At 35.6% G+C, this 22,052-nt stretch overlaps 1 protein-coding gene across 1 annotated transcript in view; it reads left to right on the forward strand.

The window, feature by feature from the left end:
- The window catches only part of LOC140166059 (annexin A13-like), a 54,325-nt gene that overhangs the window by 12,499 nt on the left and 19,774 nt on the right, over positions 1 to 22,052 (forward strand). The window lies entirely within an intron of this gene.

The following is a 22,052-nucleotide window of genomic DNA, read 5'->3' on the forward strand; positions in this document are numbered from 1 at the left end:
TTCAGTAGATAGTAGGTGTGATTATAAAACTATCTAGAGTAGATAGCAAAGTATGAGTATAAAAGTATATTCAGAAGATAGCAGGGTATGAGTGTAAAACGAGCTAAAGTAGATGGCAGGGTGTGCGTATAAAAGAATCTTAAGTAGATGACAAGGTGTCCGTGTAAATATATCTACAGTAGACAGCAAAGCATGAGTATAAAAAATATGTAGAGTAGATAGCAGGGTGTGAGTACAAAACGTTCTAAAGTAGATTTCAAAGGGTGAATAAAACTCCCAACAAGTAAAAATCGGGGTGTGAGTATTTATAGTAGATATTAGAGTTTGAGAATAAAAGTATCTTCAGTAGTAGGCTGTGAGTATAAAAGTATCTTCAGTAGATTAGAGGACGTAATTATAAAACTATCTAGAGTAGATAGCAAAGTTTGAGTATTAATGTATCTTCAGTAGATAGCAGGGTATGAGTGTAAAACGAGCTAAAGTAGATGACAGGGTATGCGTATTAAAGAATCTGATGTAGATGACATATCTAGAGTAGATATCAGGGTTTGAGAATAAAAGTATCTTCAGTAGATTGCAACATGCAAGTATAAAACTATCTTCAGTAGGTAATAAAGTGTGAGTATCAAACTATCTATAAAGTTATAGAACCGTGACGCCGAAGCATGAAACACCGATTGCATTAATAAGTAGGCCTACATAATCAAACTGGTGGTGTGATTATTGCGAATATTCGCAATAATTATTGCGAATATTCGCAATATTATTGCGAATATTCGCAATATTATTGCGAATATTCGCAATAATTATTGCGAATATTCGCAATGTTATTGCGAATATTCGCAATGTTATTGCGAATATTCGCAATGTTATTGCGAATATTCGCAATAATTATTGCGAATATTCGCAATGTTATTGCGAATATTCGCAATATTATTGCGAATATTCGCAATAATTATTGCGAATATTCGCAATGTTATTGCGAATATTCGCAATGTTATTGCGAATATTCGCAATGTTATTGCGAATATTCGCAATAATTATGCGAATATTCGCAATAATTATTGCGAATATTCGCAATGTTATTGCGAATATTCGCAATGTTATTGCGAATATTCGCAATAATTATTGCGAATATTCGCAATAATTATTGAGTATAAAACTATCGACAGTAGATAGCTGGTGCAAAGTGTGAACATAAAACTATCTAGAGTAGATAATGTGTGAGTAAAAACCTTTCTAAAGTAGATAGCAAAGTGTGAATAAAACTATCAACAGTAGATATCAGGTTATGAGTATGACAGTAGGCCTATATATAGCAGATATCAGTGTGTGGGAATAAAAGTATCTTCAGTAGATAGTAGGTGTGATTATTAAACTATCTAGAGTAGATAGCAAAGTGTGAGTATAAAAGTATATTCAGAAGATAGCAGGGTATGAGTGTAAAACGAGCTAAAGTAGATGGCAGGGTGTGCGTATAAAAGAATCTTAAGTAGATGACAAGGTGTCCGTGTAAATATATCTACAGTAGACAGCAAAGCATGAGTATAAAAATATGTAGAGTAGATAGCAGGGTGTGAGTACAAAACGTTCTAAAGTAGATTTCAAAGGGTGAATAAAACTCCCAACAAGTAAAAATCGGGGTGTGAGTATTCATAGTAGATATTAGAGTTTGAGAATAAAAGTATCTTCAGTAGTAGGCTGTGAGTATAAAAGTATCTTCAGTAGATTAGAGGACGTAATTATAAAACTATCTAGAGTAGATAGCAAAGTTTGAGTATAAATATATCTTCAGTAGATAGCAGGGTATGAGTGTAAAACGAGCTAAAGTAGATGACAGGGTATGCGTATTAAAGAATCTGATGTAGATGACATATCTAGAGTAGATATCAGGGTTTGAGAATAAAAGTATCTTCAGTAGATTGCAACATGCAAGTATAAAACTATCTTCAGTAGGTAATAAAGTGTGAGTATCAAATTATCTATAAAGTTATAGAACCGTGACGCCGAAGCATGAAACACCGATTGCATTAATAAGTAGGCCTACATAATCAAACTGGTGGTGTGATTATTGCGAATATTCGAAATGTTATTGCGAATATTCGCAATATTATTGCGAATATTCGCAATAATATTGCGAATATTCGCAATAATTATTGCGAATATTCGCAATGTTATTGCGAATATTCGCAATGTTATTCGAATATTCGCAATAATTATTGCGAATATTCGCAATGTTATTGCGAATATTCGCAATGTTATTGCGAATATTCGCAATGTTATTGCGAATATTCGCAATAATTATTGCGAATATTCGCAATGTTATTGCGAATATTCGCAATAATTATTGCGAATATTCGCAATGTTATTGCGAATATTCGCAATAATTATTGCGAATATTCGCAATGTTATTGCGAATATTCGCAATGTTATTGCGAATATTCGCAATAATTATTGCGAATATTCGCAATAATTATTGAGTATAAAACTATCGACAGTAGATAGCTGGTGCAAAGTGTGAACATAAGACTATCTAGAGTAGATAGTGTGTGAGTAAAACCTTTCTAAAGTAGATAGCAAAGTGTGAATAAAACTATCAACAGTAGATATCAGGTTATGAGTATGACAGTAGGCCTATATATAGCAGATATCAGTGTGTGGGAATAATCTTCAGTAGATAGTAGGTGTGATTATAAAACTATCTAGAGTAGATAGCAAAGTGTGAGTATAAATGTATATTCAGAAGATAGCAGGGTATGAGTGTAAAACGAGCTAAAGTAGATGGCAGGGTGTGCGTATAAAAGAATCTTAAGTAGATGACAAGGTGTCCGTGTAAATATATCTACAGTAGACAGCAAAGCATGAGTATAAAAATATGTAGAGTAGATAGCAGGGTGTGAGTACGAAACGTTCTAAAGTAGATTTAAAAGGGTGAATAAAACTCCCAACAAGCAAAAATCGGGGTGTGAGTAGGCCTATTTATAGTAGATATTAGAGTTTGAGAATAAAAGTATCTTCAGTAGTAGGCTGTGAGTATAAAAGTATCTTCAGTAGATTTAGAGGGCGTAATTATAAAACTATCTAGAGTAGATAGCAAAGTTTGAGTATCAATGTATCTTCAGTAGATAGCAGGGTATGAGTGTAAAACGAGCTAAAGTAGATGACAGGGTATGCGTATTAAAGAATCTGATGTAGATGACATATCTAGAGTAGATATCAGGGTTTGAGAATAAAAGTATCTTCAGTAGATTGCAACATGCAAGTATAAAACTATCTTCAGTAGGTAATAAAGTGTGAGTATCAAACTATCTATAAAGTTATAGAACCGTGACGCCGAAGCATGAAACACCGATTGCATTAATAAGTAGGCCTACATAATCAAACTGGTGGTGTGATTATTGCGAATATTCGCAATAATTATTGCGAATATTCGCAATGTTATTGCGAATATTCGCAATAATTATGCGAATATTCGCAATATTATGCGAATATTCGCAATGTTATTGCGAATATTCGCAATAATTATTGCGAATATTCGCAATGTTATATTCGCAATATTATTCGCAATATTATTGCGAATATTCGCAATAATTATTGCGAATATTCGCAATATTATTGTATTCGCAATTGCAAATATTCGCAATGTTATTGCGAATATTCGCAATAATTATTGCGAATATTCGCAATAATAATTGAGTATAAAACTATCGACAGTAGATAGCTGGTGCAAAGTGTGAACATAAGACTATCTAGAGTAGATAGTGTGTGAGTAAAACCTTTCTAAAGTAGATAGCAAAGTGTGAATAAAACTATCAACAGTAGATATCAGGTTATGAGTATGACGGTAGGCCTATATATAGCAGATATCAGTGTGTGGGAATAAAAGTATCTTCAGTAGATAGTAGGTGTGATTATAAAACTATCTAGAGTAGATAGCAAAGTGTGAGTATAAAAGTATATTCAGAAGATAGCAGGGTATGAGTGTAAAACGAGCTAAAGTAGATGGCAGGGTGTGCGTATAAAAGAATCTTAAGTAGATGACAAGGTGTCTGTGTAAATATATCTACAGTAGACAGCAAAGCATGAGTATAAAAATATGTAGAGTAGATAGCAGGGTGTGAGTACAAAACGTTCTAAAGTAGATTTCAAAGGGTGAATAAAACTCCCAACAAGTAAAAATCGGGGTGTGAGTATTTATAGTAGATATTAGAGTTTGAGAATAAAAGTATCTTCAGTAGTTGGCTGTGAGTATAAAAGTATCTTCAGTAGATTAGAGGGCGTAATTATAAAACTATCTAGAGTAGATAGCAAAGTTTGAGTATAAATGTATCTTCAGTAGATAGCAGGGTATGAGTGTAAAACGAGCTAAAGTAGATGACAGGGTATGCGTATTAAAGAATCTGATGTAGATGACATATCTAGAGTAGATATCAGGGTTTGAGAATAAAAGTATCTTCAGTAGATTGCAACATGCAAGTATAAAACTATCTTCAGTAGGTAATAAAGTGTGAGTATCAAATTATCTATAAAGTTATAGAACCGTGACGCCGAAGCATGAAACACCGATTGCATTAATAAGTAGGCCTACATAATCAAACTGGTGGTGTGATTATTGCGAATATTCGCAATAATTATTGCGAATATTCGCAATATTATTGCGAATATTCGCAATAATTATTGCGAATATTCGCAATGTTATATTCGCAATATTCGAATATTCAATGTTATTGCGAATATTCGCAATAATTATTGCGAATATTCGCAATAATTATTGCGAATATTCGCAATATTGCGAATATTCGCATTGCGAATATTCGCAATAATTATTGCGAATATTCGCAATGTTATTGCGAATATTCGCAATGTTATTGCGAATATTCGCAATAATTATTGCGAATATTCGCAATAATTATTGCGAATATTCGCAATAATTGCGAATATTCGCAATAATTATTGCGAATATTCGCAATAATTATTGCGAATATTCGCAATAATTATTGCGAATATTCGCAATAATTATTGAGTATAAAACTATCGACAGTAGATAGCTGGTGCAAAGTGTGAACATAAGACTATCTAGAGTAGATAGTGTGTGAGTAAAACCTTTCTAAAGTAGATAGCAAAGTGTGAATAAAACTATCAACAGTAGATATCAGGTTATGAGTATGACAGTAGGCCTATATATAGCAGATATCAGTGTGTGGGAATAAAAGTATCTTCAGTAGATAGTAGGTGTGATTATAAAACTATCTAGAGTAGATAGCAAAGTATGAGTATAAAAGTATATTCAGAAGATAGCAGGGTATGAGTGTAAAACGAGCTAAAGTAGATGGCAGGGTGTGCGTATAAAAGAATCTTAAGTAGATGACAAGGTGTCCGTGTAAATATATCTACAGTAGACAGCAAAGCATGAGTATAAAAAATATGTAGAGTAGATAGCAGGGTGTGAGTACAAAACGTTCTAAAGTAGATTTCAAAGGGTGAATAAAACTCCCAACAAGTAAAAATGGGGGTGTGAGTATTTATAGTAGATATTAGAGTTTGAGAATAAAAGTATCTTCAGTAGTAGGCTGTGAGTATAAAAGTATCTTCAGTAGATTAGAGGACGTAATTATAAAACTATCTAGAGTAGATAGCAAAGTTTGAGTATTAATGTATCTTCAGTAGATAGCAGGGTATGAGTGTAAAACGAGCTAAAGTAGATGACAGGGTATGCGTATTAAAGAATCTGATGTAGATGACATATCTAGAGTAGATATCAGGGTTTGAGAATAAAAGTATCTTCAGTAGATTGCAACATGCAAGTATAAAACTATCTTCAGTAGGTAATAAAGTGTGAGTATCAAACTATCTATAAAGTTATAGAACCGTGACGCCGAAGCATGAAACACCGATTGCATTAATAAGTAGGCCTACATAATCAAACTGGTGGTGTGATTATTGCGAATATTCGCAATAATTATTGCGAATATTATTATTATTGCGAATATTCGCAATAATTATTGCGAATATTCGCAATGTTATTGCGAATATTCGCAATATTGCGAATATTCGCAATGTTATTGCGAATATTCGCAATGTTATTGCGAATATTCGCAATATTATTCGCAATAATTATTGCGAATATTCGCAATATTTATTGCGAATGTTCGCAATATTATTGCGAATATTCGCAATATTATTGCGAATATTCGCAATATTATTCGCGAATATTCGCAATATTCGCAATATTGCGAATATTCGCAATAATTATTGCGAATATTCGCAATAATTATTGAGTATAAAACTATCGACAGTAGATAGCTGGTGCAAAGTGTGAACATAAAACTATCTAGAGTAGATAATGTGTGAGTAAAAACCTTTCTAAAGTAGATAGCAAAGTGTGAATAAAACTATCAACAGTAGATATCAGGTTATGAGTATGACAGTAGGCCTATATATAGCAGATATCAGTGTGTGGGAATAAAAGTATCTTCAGTAGATAGTAGGTGTGATTATTAAACTATCTAGAGTAGATAGCAAAGTGTGAGTATAAAAGTATATTCAGAAGATAGCAGGGTATGAGTGTAAAACGAGCTAAAGTAGATGGCAGGGTGTGCGTATAAAAGAATCTTAAGTAGATGACAAGGTGTCCGTGTAAATATATCTACAGTAGACAGCAAAGCATGAGTATAAAAATATGTAGAGTAGATAGCAGGGTGTGAGTACAAAACGTTCTAAAGTAGATTTCAAAGGGTGAATAAAACTCCCAACAAGTAAAAATCGGGTGTGAGTATTTATAGTAGATATTAGAGTTTGAGAATAAAAGTATCTTCAGTAGTAGGCTGTGAGTATAAAAGTATCTTCAGTAGATTAGAGGACGTAATTATAAAACTATCTAGAGTAGATAGCAAAGTTTGAGTATAAATGTATCTTCAGTAGATAGCAGGGTATGAGTGTAAAACGAGCTAAAGTAGATGACAGGGTATGCGTATTAAAGAATCTGATGTAGATGACATATCTAGAGTAGATATCAGGGTTTGAGAATAAAAGTATCTTCAGTAGATTGCAACATGCAAGTATAAAACTATCTTCAGTAGGTAATAAAGTGTGAGTATCAAACTATCTATAAAGTTATAGAACCGTGACGCCGAAGCATGAAACACCGATTGCATTAATAAGTAGGCCTACATAATCAAACTGGTGGTGTGATTATTGCGAATATTCGCAATAATTATTGCGAATATTCAATATGTTGCGAATATTCGCAATGAATATTCGCAATTTATTGCGAATATTCGCAATGTTATTGCGAATATTCGCAATGTTATTGCGAATATTCGCAATAATTATTGAATATTCATATTTATTGCGCGCAATGTTATTGCGAATATTCGCAATAATTATTGCGAATATTCGCAATGTTATTACGAATATTCGCAATATTCGCATTATTGCGAATATTCGCAATTCGCAATAAATATTCGCAATAATTATTGCGCAATAATATTCGCAATAATTATTGCGAATATTCGCAATAATTATTGAGTATAAAACTATCGACAGTAGATAGCTGGTGCAAAGTGTGAACATAAAACTATCTAGAGTAGATTATGTGTGAGTAAAAACCTTTCTAAAGTAGATAGCAAAGTGTGAATAAAACTATCAACAGTAGATATCAGGTTATGAGTATGACAGTAGGCCTATATATAGCAGATATCAGTGTGTGGGAATAAAAGTATCTTCAGTAGATAGTAGGTGTGATTATTAAACTATCTAGAGTAGATAGCAAAGTGTGAGTATAAAAGTATATTCAGAAGATAGCAGGGTATGAGTGTAAAACGAGCTAAAGTAGATGGCAGGGTGTGCGAATAAAAGAATCTTAAGTAGATGACAAGGTGTCCGTGTAAATATATCTACAGTAGACAGCAAAGCATGAGTATAAAAATATGTAGAGTAGATAGCAGGGTGTGAGTACAAAACGTTCTAAAGTAGATTTCAAAGGGTGAATAAAACTCCCAACAAGTAAAAATCGGGGTGTGAGTATTTATAGTAGATATTAGAGTTTGAGAATAAAAGTATCTTCAGTAGTAGGCTGTGAGTATAAAAGTATCTTCAGTAGATTAGAGGACGTAATTATAAAACTATCTAGAGTAGATAGCAAAGTTTGAGTATTAATGTATCTTCAGTAGATAGCAGGGTATGAGTGTAAAACGAGCTAAAGTAGATGACAGGGTATGCGTATTAAAGAATCTGATGTAGATGACATATCTAGAGTAGATATCAGGGTTTGAGAATAAAAGTATCTTCAGTAGATTGCAACATGCAAGTATAAAACTATCTTCAGTAGGTAATAAAGTGTGAGTATCAAACTATCTATAAAGTTATAGAACCGTGACGCCGAAGCATGAAACACCGATTGCATTAATAAGTAGGCCTACATAATCAAACTGGTGGTGTGATTATTGCGAATATTCGCAATAATTATTGCGAATATTCGCAATATTATTGCGAATATTCGCAATTTATTGCGAATATTCGCAATGTTATTGCGAATATTCGCAATGTTATTGCGAATATTCGCAATAATTATTGCGAATATTCGCAATGTTATTGCGAATATTCGCAATGTTATTGCGAATATTCGCAATATTATTGCGAATATTCGCAATAATTATTGCGAATATTCGCAATATTATTGCGAATATTCGCAATGTTATTGCGAATATTCGCAATGTTATTGCGAATATTCGCCATAATTATTGCGAATATTCGCAATAATTATGCGAATATTCGCAATGTTATTGCGAATATTCGCAATAATTATTGCGAATATTCGCAATAATTATTGAGTATAAAACTATCGACAGTAGATAGCTGGTGCAAAGTGTGAACATAAAACTATCTAGAGTAGATAATGTGTGAGTAAAAACCTTTCTAAAGTAGATAGCAAAGTGTGAATAAAACTATCAACAGTAGATATCAGGTTATGAGTATGACAGTAGGCCTATATATAGCAGATATCAGTGTGTGGGAATAAAAGTATCTTCAGTAGATAGTAGGTGTGATTATTAAACTATCTAGAGTAGATAGCAAAGTGTGAGTATAAAAGTATATTCAGAAGATAGCAGGGTATGAGTGTAAAACGAGCTAAAGTAGATGGCAGGGTGTGCGTATAAAAGAATCTTAAGTAGATGACAAGGTGTCCGTGTAAATATATCTACAGTAGACAGCAAAGCATGAGTATAAAAATATGTAGAGTAGATAGCAGGGTGTGAGTACAAAACGTTCTAAAGTAGATTTCAAAGGGTGAATAAAACTCCCAACAAGTAAAAATCAGGGGTGTGAGTATTTATAGTAGATATTAGAGTTTGAGAATAAAAGTATCTTCAGTAGTAGGCTGTGAGTATAAAAGTATCTTCAGTAGATTAGAGGACGTAATTATAAAACTATCTAGAGTAGATAGCAAAGTTTGAGTATAAATGTATCTTCAGTAGATAGCAGGGTATGAGTGTAAAACGAGCTAAAGTAGATGACAGGGTATGCGTATTAAAGAATCTGATGTAGATGACATATCTAGAGTAGATATCAGGGTTTGAGAATAAAAGTATCTTCAGTAGATTGCAACATGCAAGTATAAAACTATCTTCAGTAGGTAATAAAGTGTGAGTATCAAACTATCTATAAAGTTATAGAACCGTGACGCCGAAGCATGAAACACCGATTGCATTAATAAGTAGGCCTACATAATCAAACTGGTGGTGTGATTATTGCGAATATTCGCAATAATTATTGCGAATATTATTGCGAATATTATTGCGAATATTCGCAATATTGCGAATATTCGCAATAATTATTGCAAATATTCAAATATTCGCAATGTTATTGCGAATATTCGCAATAATTATTGCGAATATTCGCAATGTTATTGCGAATATTCGCAATGTTATTGCGAATATTCGCAATGTTATTGCGAATATTCGCAATAATTATTGCGAATATTCGCAATAATTATTGCGAATATTCGCAATAATTATTGAGTATAAAACTATCGACAGTAGATAGCTGGTGCAAAGTGTGAACATAAAACTATCTAGAGTAGATAATGTGTGAGTAAAAACCTTTCTAAAGTAGATAGCAAAGTGTGAATAAAACTATCAACAGTAGATATCAGGTTATGAGTATGACAGTAGGCCTATATATAGCAGATATCAGTGTGTGGGAATAAAAGTATCTTCAGTAGATAGTAGGTGTGATTATTAAACTATCTAGAGTAGATAGCAAAGTGTGAGTATAAAAGTATATTCAGAAGATAGCAGGGTATGAGTGTAAAACGAGCTAAAGTAGATGGCAGGGTGTGCGAATAAAAGAATCTTAAGTAGATGACAAGGTGTCCGTGTAAATATATCTACAGTAGACAGCAAAGCATGAGTATAAAAATATGTAGAGTAGATAGCAGGGTGTGAGTACAAAACGTTCTAAAGTAGATTTCAAAGGGTGAATAAAACTCCCAACAAGTAAAAATCGGGGTGTGAGTATTTATAGTAGATATTAGAGTTTGAGAATAAAAGTATCTTCAGTAGTAGGCTGTGAGTATAAAAGTATCTTCAGTAGATTAGAGGACGTAATTATAAAACTATCTAGAGTAGATAGCAAAGTTTGAGTATTAATGTATCTTCAGTAGATAGCAGGGTATGAGTGTAAAACGAGCTAAAGTAGATGACAGGGTATGCGTATTAAAGAATCTGATGTAGATGACATATCTAGAGTAGATATCAGGGTTTGAGAATAAAAGTATCTTCAGTAGATTGCAACATGCAAGTATAAAACTATCTTCAGTAGGTAATAAAGTGTGAGTATCAAACTATCTATAAAGTTATAGAACCGTGACGCCGAAGCATGAAACACCGATTGCATTAATAAGTAGGCCTACATAATCAAACTGGTGGTGTGATTATTGCGAATATTCGCAATAATTATTGCGAATATTCGCGATATTATTGCGAATATTCGCAATATTATTGCGAATATTCGCAATATTATTGCGAATATTCGCAATGTAACAATATTCGCAATGTTATTGCGAATATTCGCAATAATTATTGCGAATATTCGCAATGTTATTGCGAATATTCGCAATGTTATTGCGAATATTCGCAATGTTATTATGAATATTCGCAATGTTATTATGAATATTCGCAATAATTATTGCGAATATTCGCAATAATTATTGCGAATATTCGCAATAATTATTGAGTATAAAACTATCGACAGTAGATAGCTGGTGCAAAATGTGAACATAAAACTATCTACAGTAGATAGTGTGTGAGTAAAACCTTTCTAAAGTAGATAGCAAAGTATGAATAAAACTATCAACAGTAGATATCAGGTTATGAGTATGACAGTAGGCCTATATATAGCAGATACCAGTGTGTGGGAATAAAAGTATCTTCAGTAGATAGGAGAGTGTGATATAAAACTATCTACAGTAGATAGCAAAGTGTGAGTATAAAAGTATATTCAGATAGTAGGGTATGAGTGTAAAACGAGCTAAAGTAGATGGCAGGGTGTGCGTATAAAAGAATCTTAAGTAGATGATAAGGTGTCAGTGTATATATATCCACAGTAGACAGCAAAGCATGAGTATAAAAATATGTAGAGTAGATAGCAGGGTGTGAGTACAAAACGTTCCAAAGTAGATTTCAAAGGGTGAATAAAAACTCCCAAGTAAAAATCAGGGTGTGAGTATTTATAGTAGATATTAGAGTTTGAGAATAAAAGTATCTTCAGTAGTAGGCTGTGAGTATAAAAGTATCTTCAGTAGATTGGAGGGCGTAATTATAAAACTATCTAGAGTAGATAGCAAAGTTTGAGTATGAATGTATCTTCAGTAGATAGCAGGGTATGAGTGTAAAACGAGCTAAAGTAGATGGCAGGGTATGCGTATCAAAGAATCTGATGTAGATGACATATCTAGAGTAGATATCAGGGTTTGAGAATAAAAGTATCTTCAGTAGATTGCAACATGCAAGTATAAAACTATCTTCAGTAGATAACAAAGTGTGAGTATAAAGCTATCTATGAAGTTATAGAAACATTTGCAAAGTATCAATGAGAAGCTCTGTCTTTCTGTCTTTTCAATATATATCTCATGATCATAGCACCTAAAATAAACAAGAGGAGTCTTTCAAAAAGACACAGTTCACGGATCAGGTGTATAGTAATTTGTTCTAACTTTTCATTTTAATATCTAACCTACTCTGCACTGATCTTACAATAAATTAGTGATTTGACGCATAATGATACCTACATCCTGACTCTAGCTTATATAACTCTCCATCCAGCAAGAAACTCATTGAAATAGAAACTTTCAAATCACTTACACTATCATAGGCCTATTGAAATTCAATAAATACGAGGGGTATCAAAAGTACTAGATAATGAAATTTTGTCAGTGCAATCACTGGTCCTTATGTACATTATGGTCCAAAAATGGTCTCATAGCTATTACTTTTTTACAGGTGGCACTAGATGCCAATAACCCGCTGCCCCAGTTACTGCGCATAAACTGCAAGATTGGGTAAATTGAGGCAAGCAGCATTATTAAGATCCTGCTTTTAAAGGGTTGCAGTGCCTAGAAAATTGATGATGAAATGAAAGTTATCTTCAACATTGTGATATGTCTCTGTCAGATAATAACCTTGGAAATCTAGATTTCATGTCAGTTGGAAGGAATTGGCAGTAAATCTAGCTCCTGTAAAAAAAGTAAACATATTATGAGACCATTTTTGCACCATAGTGTATATAATATGCAGTCATTGCCTATCACAAATATAGCATTTTACTTCATACGATTTCTAAAACTTTTGATACCCCTCGTATACCATACAGATAATAACCTTGGCCCAATAATTATTAGGGATCCAATTATGATAAGCTAACACCACTGGGTAGATAACAGGATTTTGTCAGTTGGAAGGAATTGAGTAAATCGCCTGTATCAAAATAGTAGTGTATTTTTCATGCAGTAATATGCTCAGCCTTATCACAAAATAAACAATAGCATTGACCTTACCCACCAATCAGTAAAGCCTATTATAATCATGTGATGGCTCAATCCAATAGTGAACATGCTTAGAAAAAAGCAAAAAAATAGTCTTGGCTGCCATTGTCTCAATACAAGATAAGATGTGCTAAAAAGTCCTTATCATGTGGGGCAGGATTAGATAAAGCCGGATACAAACCTGGGTATGAGACATTAGGAATTATTTCCTAGCCTCTTAACCACAGGGTTGTTGGGCTACAATAGCTATTTAACACACAGTGTATATAAGGGATAAACTGTGCATATGAGATATGGGTTCAAGTGGGGAAAATGTTCACTCCGTGAACAAAAAGCGCCAAATAATTGGGCGCCAAATCCAAAAGTTGGTGACCACCATGTGAGATCCCTTGTTATAAGCTTTTATTGATATAAGTATCATCCTCACAGCAACTACAATAAAAGAGCGCCCCATTGGGAGCCAAATCAAAAAATGTGATATGATCAAGGTGAATGAGTCACATGTCGGCAATTTTCAATTAGAAGTTTTATTTTTACATCATTTTCTGGCAGTTTATGAATGCTACATTTTGGTGCAAACCCCATCAAAATCAGACATCTGGTTACTGAGTTATGAACAATTTACCAATGGCTGAAAAATATAAAACAAATGAATTGGAACACTGTTTTTGCCAATATCTCAAAAACAATATTAACGACATCCGACTCATTCACCTTGATTATGTCACAAATTGGTGACCATCATGTCATCTCTTGCCCACCGTGACAACCCTTAACCCACCCTAAGACCCTTAAAGCAACCACACCCCTTGACCCACCATGGCAACCCGTTGATGTTGTCCCGGATGTTGTCCAGGGAAAGAAAAGCAACTAGATGTCACAGCTGTGTTTGAGCAAACACGAATATATATGCCCGTGGCCCCCTATGCTCACAAACGAAAACTTGGTGACCATCATGTAAAAGCCCTTGTTAAAAGCTTTAATTGATATCAGAATCATCCTCATAGCTCTTAGAATAAAAAAAACGCCAAATTGGGCGCCAATTCCAAAAATTGGTAACCATCATGTGAAAGCCCTTGTTATTAACTTTAATTGATATAAGTATCATCCTCATAGCACCTAAAATTAAAAAGCACCCAATTGGGCGTCAAATCCAACAGTTGGTGACCACCATGTGGAAGCCCTTGTTATAAACTTTAATCGATATAAGTATCATCCTCATAGCACCTAAAATAAAAAAGCGCCCAATTGGGCGTCAAATCCAACAGTTGGTGACCACCATGTGGAAGCCCTTGTTATAAACTTTAATTGATATAAGTATCATCCTCATAGCACCTAAAATAAAAAAGCGCCAAATTGGGCGCAAAATCCAACAGTTAGTGACCACCATGTGAAAGCCCTTGTTATAAACTTTAATCGATATAAGTATCATCCTCATAGCACCTAAAATTATGTTTTAAAAAGAAACTCTTCACCATGTTTTAAACCACTGCCAGATTATGCTCGAACAAGGCGTATAAATCCAACAGTTGGTGACCACCATCTTCAGGAAATTGCCCTTCTATTGTGATAGCTGGTACAACCAAAGTTGCGGGGACCACTATCCCTCCTGATATTTTGGCAACTCAACAGAGACCAGACCTGGTCCTCGTCAACCGCGACTCAAAAAAGATCATTGTCTTCGAGCTAACTATTCCGTTCGAACAAAACATCAGAAATTCTCACGAACGCAAGGTAAACAAATACTCAAGTTTGATCATGGATCTCCAGGGACAGAGTTATGACGCCAAGTAATTGGCAGCAGAGGCCTCATTACTGACGATATAAGTAATCATCCTCATAGCATTTTCACCTAAAATAAAAAGCGCCCAATTGGGCTTCATATGCAATCTTTTAAAATCCAACAATCTCCAGTTGCTGAATCTGTACATATCAAATGTTTATTGTGTTTACTGAAGCCCCTGAATTGTTATAAACTTTAATTGATAAAAATAAATAAATAAATAGTATCATCCTCATAGCACCTAAAATAAAAAAGCGCCCAATTGGGCGTTAAATCCAACAGTTGGTGACCACCATGTGGAAGCCCTTGTTATAAACTTTAATAGAGATAAGTATCATCCTCATAGCACCTAAAATAAAAAGGCGCCCAATTGGGCGCAAAATCCAACAGTTAGTGACCACCATGTGAAAGCCCTTGTTATAAACTTTAATCGATATAAGAATCATCCTCATAGCACCTAAAATAAAAAGCGCCCAATTGGGCGTTAAATCCAACAGTTGGTGACCACCATGTGGAAGCCCTGTTATAAACTTTAATTGATATAAGTATCATCCTCATAGCACCTAAAATAAAAAGCGCCCAATTGGGCACCAAATCTAACAATTGGTGACCACCATTTGGAAGCCCTTGTTATAAACTTTAATTGATATAAGTATCATCCTCATAGCACCTAAAAATTTTAAAAAGCGCCCAATTGGGCGCCAAAACCAAAAGTTGGTAACCATCATGTTGAAGCCCTTTGTATAAGCGTTAATTGATATAAGTATCATCCTCATAGCACTTAAAAAATTTTTAAAAGTGCCCAATTGGGCGCCAAATCTAAAAAACTGGTGACCACCCCCTTGCTCACCCCCTTACAAACCTTGACAACCCTTTACCCTCCTAACACCCATTAACCAACCACACCCCATGTCCCACAATGACAACCTTTTGAGGTGGTCCAAGGCACCAATATCAAAATGCCTACACATTCCCTTTTAAGGGAGTTTTTGTCAAGTGATCAATTTCCTTGACGTACGATTCAGGCCGTTATCATTGTAAACCCATGTAGCTAACGAAATGCTACCTATTGCGTTACACTGTGTTAATAGGTCGTACCTATTTTGCCTTTTAAAGCCTTTGAACTTTGACCTTTGGGGTTGCAGCTACCATAGGATACATCTGGGGCCATGGGCCATCATTGTACCAAGTATGAACCCTGAGGGCGCTGTAGTTCTTGAGCTAGAGCTGTTTGAAATTTTACACATATTGGTCCCTGTAGCCCATGACCTTTGACCTCTGGCGTCAGGGCTACCCCAGGAAATTTCTAGGGTCATGGGCCATCATTATTCCAAGTATGGGCCCCGAGCCTACTTTAGATATTGTGCAAAGTTATTGCGAATATTCGCAATAACATTGCGAATATTCGCAATAATTATTGCGAATATTCGCAATAACATTGCGAATATTCGCAATAACATTGCGAATATTCGCAATAATTATTGCGAATATTCGCAATAATTATTGCGAATATTCGCAATAATGTATGGGTGGCCGATAGCAACAAAACACGTCTAAATTATACGCCTGATCAAGATGCAATCTTGGACGTCCAAAAATTTCGCGGCAGACATAAATCGACGAATCACAGTGTCAGAAATCTACTGTAGATAGTTTTATACTCACACTTTGCTATCTACTGTAAATTCTTTTATACTCCCACCATGCAATCTACTGTAGCTCCTTTTATACTCACACCCCGCTATCTATAATGTTATACTCACACTTTCCGATCTACTGAAGTTACTTTTGTAGTAACACTCTGGTATCTACTGAAAATTGTTTTTATACTCACACCTGATATCTATAGTAGATAGTTTTTATTCGCATCCTGCTATCTATTGTAATTTTATACTCACTTAAGTAGAGATTAAAGTGCGACAGGGTCGGAAATCTACTGTAGATAGTTTTATACTCACACTTTGCTATCTACTGTAGATTCTTTTATACTCACACCATGCAATCTACTGTAGCTCCTTTTATACTCACGCAAAATGCCATCTTTTGCACTATACTGTGTTAATAGGTCGAACGTCTTTGCTATTGACGTACGTTCAAATCCGTCATCATTGCAAATACAGGTAGCTACCAAAATGCCATCTTTTACACTACAATGCGTTAATAGGTTCAACGTACGACTCGTATTTGATATTGACGTACGTTCCAATCCGTTATCATTGCAAATACAGGTAGCTAGCCAAATGCCACCTTTTGCACTACACTGTGTAAATAGGTCGAACGTTTTTTGCCTTTTAAAGCCTGTGAACTTTGACCTCTGGGGTTGCAGCTACCATAGGATACATCTGGGGCCATGGGCCAACATTTTACCAAGTATGAACCCTGAGGGCGCTGTGGTTCTTGAGCTAGAGCTGTTTGAAATTTTACACATATTGGTCCCTGTAGCCCATGACCTTTGACCTCTGCCGTCAGGGCTACCCCAGGAAATTTCTAGGGGTCATGGGCCATCATTATACCAAGTATGGGCCCCGAGCCTACTTTAGATATTGTGCAAAGTTATTGCGAATATTCGCAATAACATTGCGAATATTCGCAATAATTATTGCGAATATTCGCAATAACATTGCGAATATTCGCATTCGCAATATTCGCAATAACATTGCGAATATTCGCAATAACATTGCGAATATTCGCAATAATTATTGCGAATATTCGCAATAATTATTGCGAATATTCGCAATAATGTATGGGTGGCCGATAGCAACAAAACACGTCTAAAATTATACGCCTGATCAAGATGCAATCTTGGACGTCCAAAAATTTCGCGGCAGACATAAATCGACGAATCACAGTGTCAGAAATCTACTGTAGATAGTTTTATACTCACACTTTGCTATCTACTGTAGATTCTTTTATACTCCCACCATGCAATCTACTGTAGCTCCTTTTATACTCACACCCCGCTATCTATAATGTTAATTGTTATACTCACACTTTCCTATCTACTGAAGTTACTTTTGAAGTAACACCCTGGTATCTACTGAAAATTGTTTTATACTCACACCTGATATCTACAGTAGATAGTTTTTATTCGCATCCTGCTATCTATTGTAATTTATACTCACTTAAGTAGAGATTAAAGTGCGACAGGGTCGGAAATCTACTGTAGATAGTTTTATGCTCACACTTTGCTATCTACTGTAGATTCTTTTATACTCACACCATGCAATCTACTGTAGCTCCTTTTATACTCACGCAAAATGCCATCTTTTGCACTATACTGTGTTAATAGGTCGAACGTCTTTGCTATTGACGTACGTTCAAATCCGTCATCATTGCAAATACAGGTAGCTACCAAAATGCCATCTTTTACACTACAGTGCGTTAATAGGTTCAACGTACGACTCGTATTTGCTATTGACGTACGTTCCAATCCGTTATCATTGCAAATACAGGTAGCTAGCCAAATGCCACCTTTTGCACTACACTGTGTAAATAGGTCGAACGTTTTTGCCTTTTAAAGCCTTTGAACTTTGACCTCTGGGGTTGCAGCTACCATAGGATACATCTGGGGCCATGGGCCAACATTTTACCAAGTATGAACCCTGAGGGCGCTGTGGTTCTTGAGCTAGAGCTGTTTCAAATTTTACACATATTGGTCCCTGTAGCCCATGACCTTTGACCTCTGCCGTCAGGGGCTACCCCAGGAAATTTCTAGGGGTCATGGGCCATCATTATACCAAGTATGGGCCCCGAGCCTACTTTAGATATTGTGCAAAGTTATTGCGAATATTCGCAATAACATTGCGAATATTCGCAATAATAATATTGCGAATATTCGCAATAACATTACGAATACTCGCAATAACATTCCGAATATTCGCAATAATTATTCCGAATATTCGCAATAATTATTGCGAATATTCGCAATAATGTATGGGTGGCCGATAGCAACAAAACACGTCTAAAATTATACGCCTGATCAAGATGCAATCTTGGACGTCCAAAAATTTCGCGGCAGACATAAATCGACGAATCACAGTGTCAGAAATCTACTGTAGATAGTTTTATACTCACACTTTGCTATCTACTGTAGATTCTTTTATACTCCCACCATGCAATCTACTGTAGCTCCTTTTATACTCACACCCCGCTATCTATAATGTTAATTGTTATACTCACACTTTCCTATCTACTGAAGTTACTTTTGAAGTAACACCCTGGTATCTACTGAAAATTGTTTTTATACTCACACCTGATATCTACAGTAGATAGTTTTTATTCGCATCCTGCTATCTATTGTAATTTATACTCACTTAAGTAGAGATTAAAGTGCGACAGGGTCAAATCTACTGTAGATAGTTTTTTGCTCACACTTTGCTATCTACTGTAGATTCTTTTATACTCACACCATGCAATCTACTGTAGCTCCTTTTATACTCACGCAAAATGCCGTCTTTTGCACTATACTGTGTTAATAGGTCGAACGTCTTTGCTATTGACGTACGTTCAAATCCGTCATCATTGCAAATACAGGTAGCTACCAAAATGCCATCTTTTACACTACAGTGCGTTAATAGGTTCAACGTACGACTCGTATTTGCTATTGACGTACGTTCCAATCCGTTATCATTGCAAATACAGGTAGCTAGCCAAATGCCACCTTTTGCACTACACTGTGTAAATAGGTCGAACGTTTTTGCCTTTTAAAGCCTTTGAACTTTGACCTCTGGGGTTGCAGCTACCATAGGATACATCTGGGGCCATGGGCCAACATTTTACCAAGTATGAACCCTGAGGGCGCTGTGGTTCTTGAGCTAGAGCTGTTTGAAATTTTACACATATTGGTCCCTGTAGCCCATGACCTTTGACCTCTGCCGTCAGGGCTACCCCAGGAAATTTCTAGGGGTCATGGGCCATCATTATACCAAGTATGGGCCCCGAGCCTACTTTAGATATTGTGCAAAGTTATTGCGAATATTCGCAATAACATTGCGAATATTCGCAATCGCAATAATGCGAATATTCGCAATAATTTGCGAATATTCGCAATAATATTCGCACCGATAGCAACAAAACACGTCTAAAATTATACGCCTGATCAAGATGCAATTTGGACGTCCAAAAATTTCGCAGCAAACATAAATCGCCGAATAAAAATGAAAAAAATCTACTGTAGATAGTTTTATACTCACACTTTGCTATCTACTGTAGATTCTTTTATACTCCACCATGCAATCTACTGTAGCTCCTTTTATACTCACGCAAAATGCCGTCTTTTGCACTATACTGTGTTAATAGGTCGAACGTCTTTGCTATTGACGTACGTTCAAATCCGTCATCATTGCAAATACAGGTAGCTACCAAAATGCCATCTTTTACACTACAGTGCGTTAATAGGTTCAACGTACGACTCGTATTTGCTATTGACGTACGTTCCAATCCGTTATCATTGCAAATACAGGTAGCTAGCCAAATGCCACCTTTTGCACTACACTGTGTAAATAGGTCGAACGTTTTTGCCTTTTAAAGCCTTTGAACTTTGACCTCTGGGGTTGCAGCTACCATAGGATACATCTGGGGCCATGGGCCAACATTTTACCAAGTATGAACCCTGAGGGCGCTGTGGTTCTTGAGCTAGAGCTGTTTGAAATTTTACACATATTGGTCCCTGTAGCCCATGGCCGTTGACCTCTGCCGTCGGGGCTACCCCAGGAAATTTCTTGGGGTCATGGGCCATCATTATACCAAGTATGGGCCCCGAGCCTACTTTAGATATTGTGCAAAGTTATTGCGAATATTCGCAATAACATTGCGCATATTCGCAATAATTATTGCGAATATTCGCAATAACAATGCGAATATTCGCCATAATTCTTGCCAATATTCGCAATAATTATTGCGAATATTCGCAATAATTATTGCGAATATTCGCAATAATGTATGGGTGGCCGATAGCAACAAAACACGTCTAAAATTATACGCCTGATCAAGATGCAATCTTGGACGTCCAAAAATTTCGCGGCAGACATAAATCGACGAATCACAGTGTCAGAAATCTACTGTAGATAGTTTTATACTCACACTTTGCTATCTACTGTAGATTCTTTTATACTCCCACCATGCAATCTACTGTAGCTCCTTTTATACTCACACCCCGCTATCTATAATGTTAATTGTTATACTCACACTTTCCTATCTACTGAAGTTACTTTTGAAGTAACACCCTGGTATCTACTGAAAATTGTTTTTATACTCACACCTGATATCTACAGTAGATAGTTTTTATTCGCATCCTGCTATCTATTGTAATTTATACTCTTTATGTAGAGATTAAAGTGCGACAGGGTCGGAAATCTACTGTAGATAGTTTTATGCTCACACTTTGCTATCTACTGTAGATTCTTTTATACTCACACCATGCAATCTACTGTAGCTCCTTTTATACTCACGCAAAATGCCGTCTTTTGCACTATACTGTGTTAATAGGTCGAACGTCTTTGCTATTGACGTACGTTCAAATCCGTCATCATTGCAAATACAGGTAGCTACCAAAATGCCATCTTTTACACTACAGTGCGTTAATAGGTTCAACGTACGACTCGTATTTGCTATTGACGTACGTTCCAATCCGTTATCATTGCAAATACAGGTAGCTAGCCAAATGCCACCTTTTGCACTACACTGTGTAAATAGGTCGAACGTTTTTGCCTTTTAAAGCCTTTGAACTTTGACCTCTGGGGTTGCAGCTACCATAGGATACATCTGGGGCCATGGGCCAACATTTTACCAAGTATGAACCCTGAGGGCGCTGTGGTTCTTGAGCTAGAGCTGTTTGAAATTTTACACATATTGGTCCCTGTAGCCCATGACCTTTGACCTCTGCCGTCAGGGGCTACCCCAGGAAATTTCTTGGGGTCATGGGCCATCATTATACCAAGTATGGGCCCCGAGCCTACTTTAGATATTGTGCAAATTGCGAATATTCGCAATTGCGAATATTCGCAATAACATTGCGAATATTCAATAATATTGCGAATATTCGCAATAACATTGAGAATATTAGCAATAATTTATTGCGAATATTCGCAATAATTATTGCGAATATTCGCAATAATGTATGGGTGGCCGATAGCAACAAAACACGTCTAAAATTATACGCCTGATCAAGATGCAATCTTGGACGTCCAAAAATTTCGCGGCAGACATAAATCGACGAATCACAGTGTC

Source organism: Amphiura filiformis, chromosome 12 (assembly GCF_039555335.1).
Source record: "Amphiura filiformis chromosome 12, Afil_fr2py, whole genome shotgun sequence".
NCBI classification, from domain to species: Eukaryota; Metazoa; Echinodermata; class Ophiuroidea; order Amphilepidida; family Amphiuridae; genus Amphiura; species Amphiura filiformis.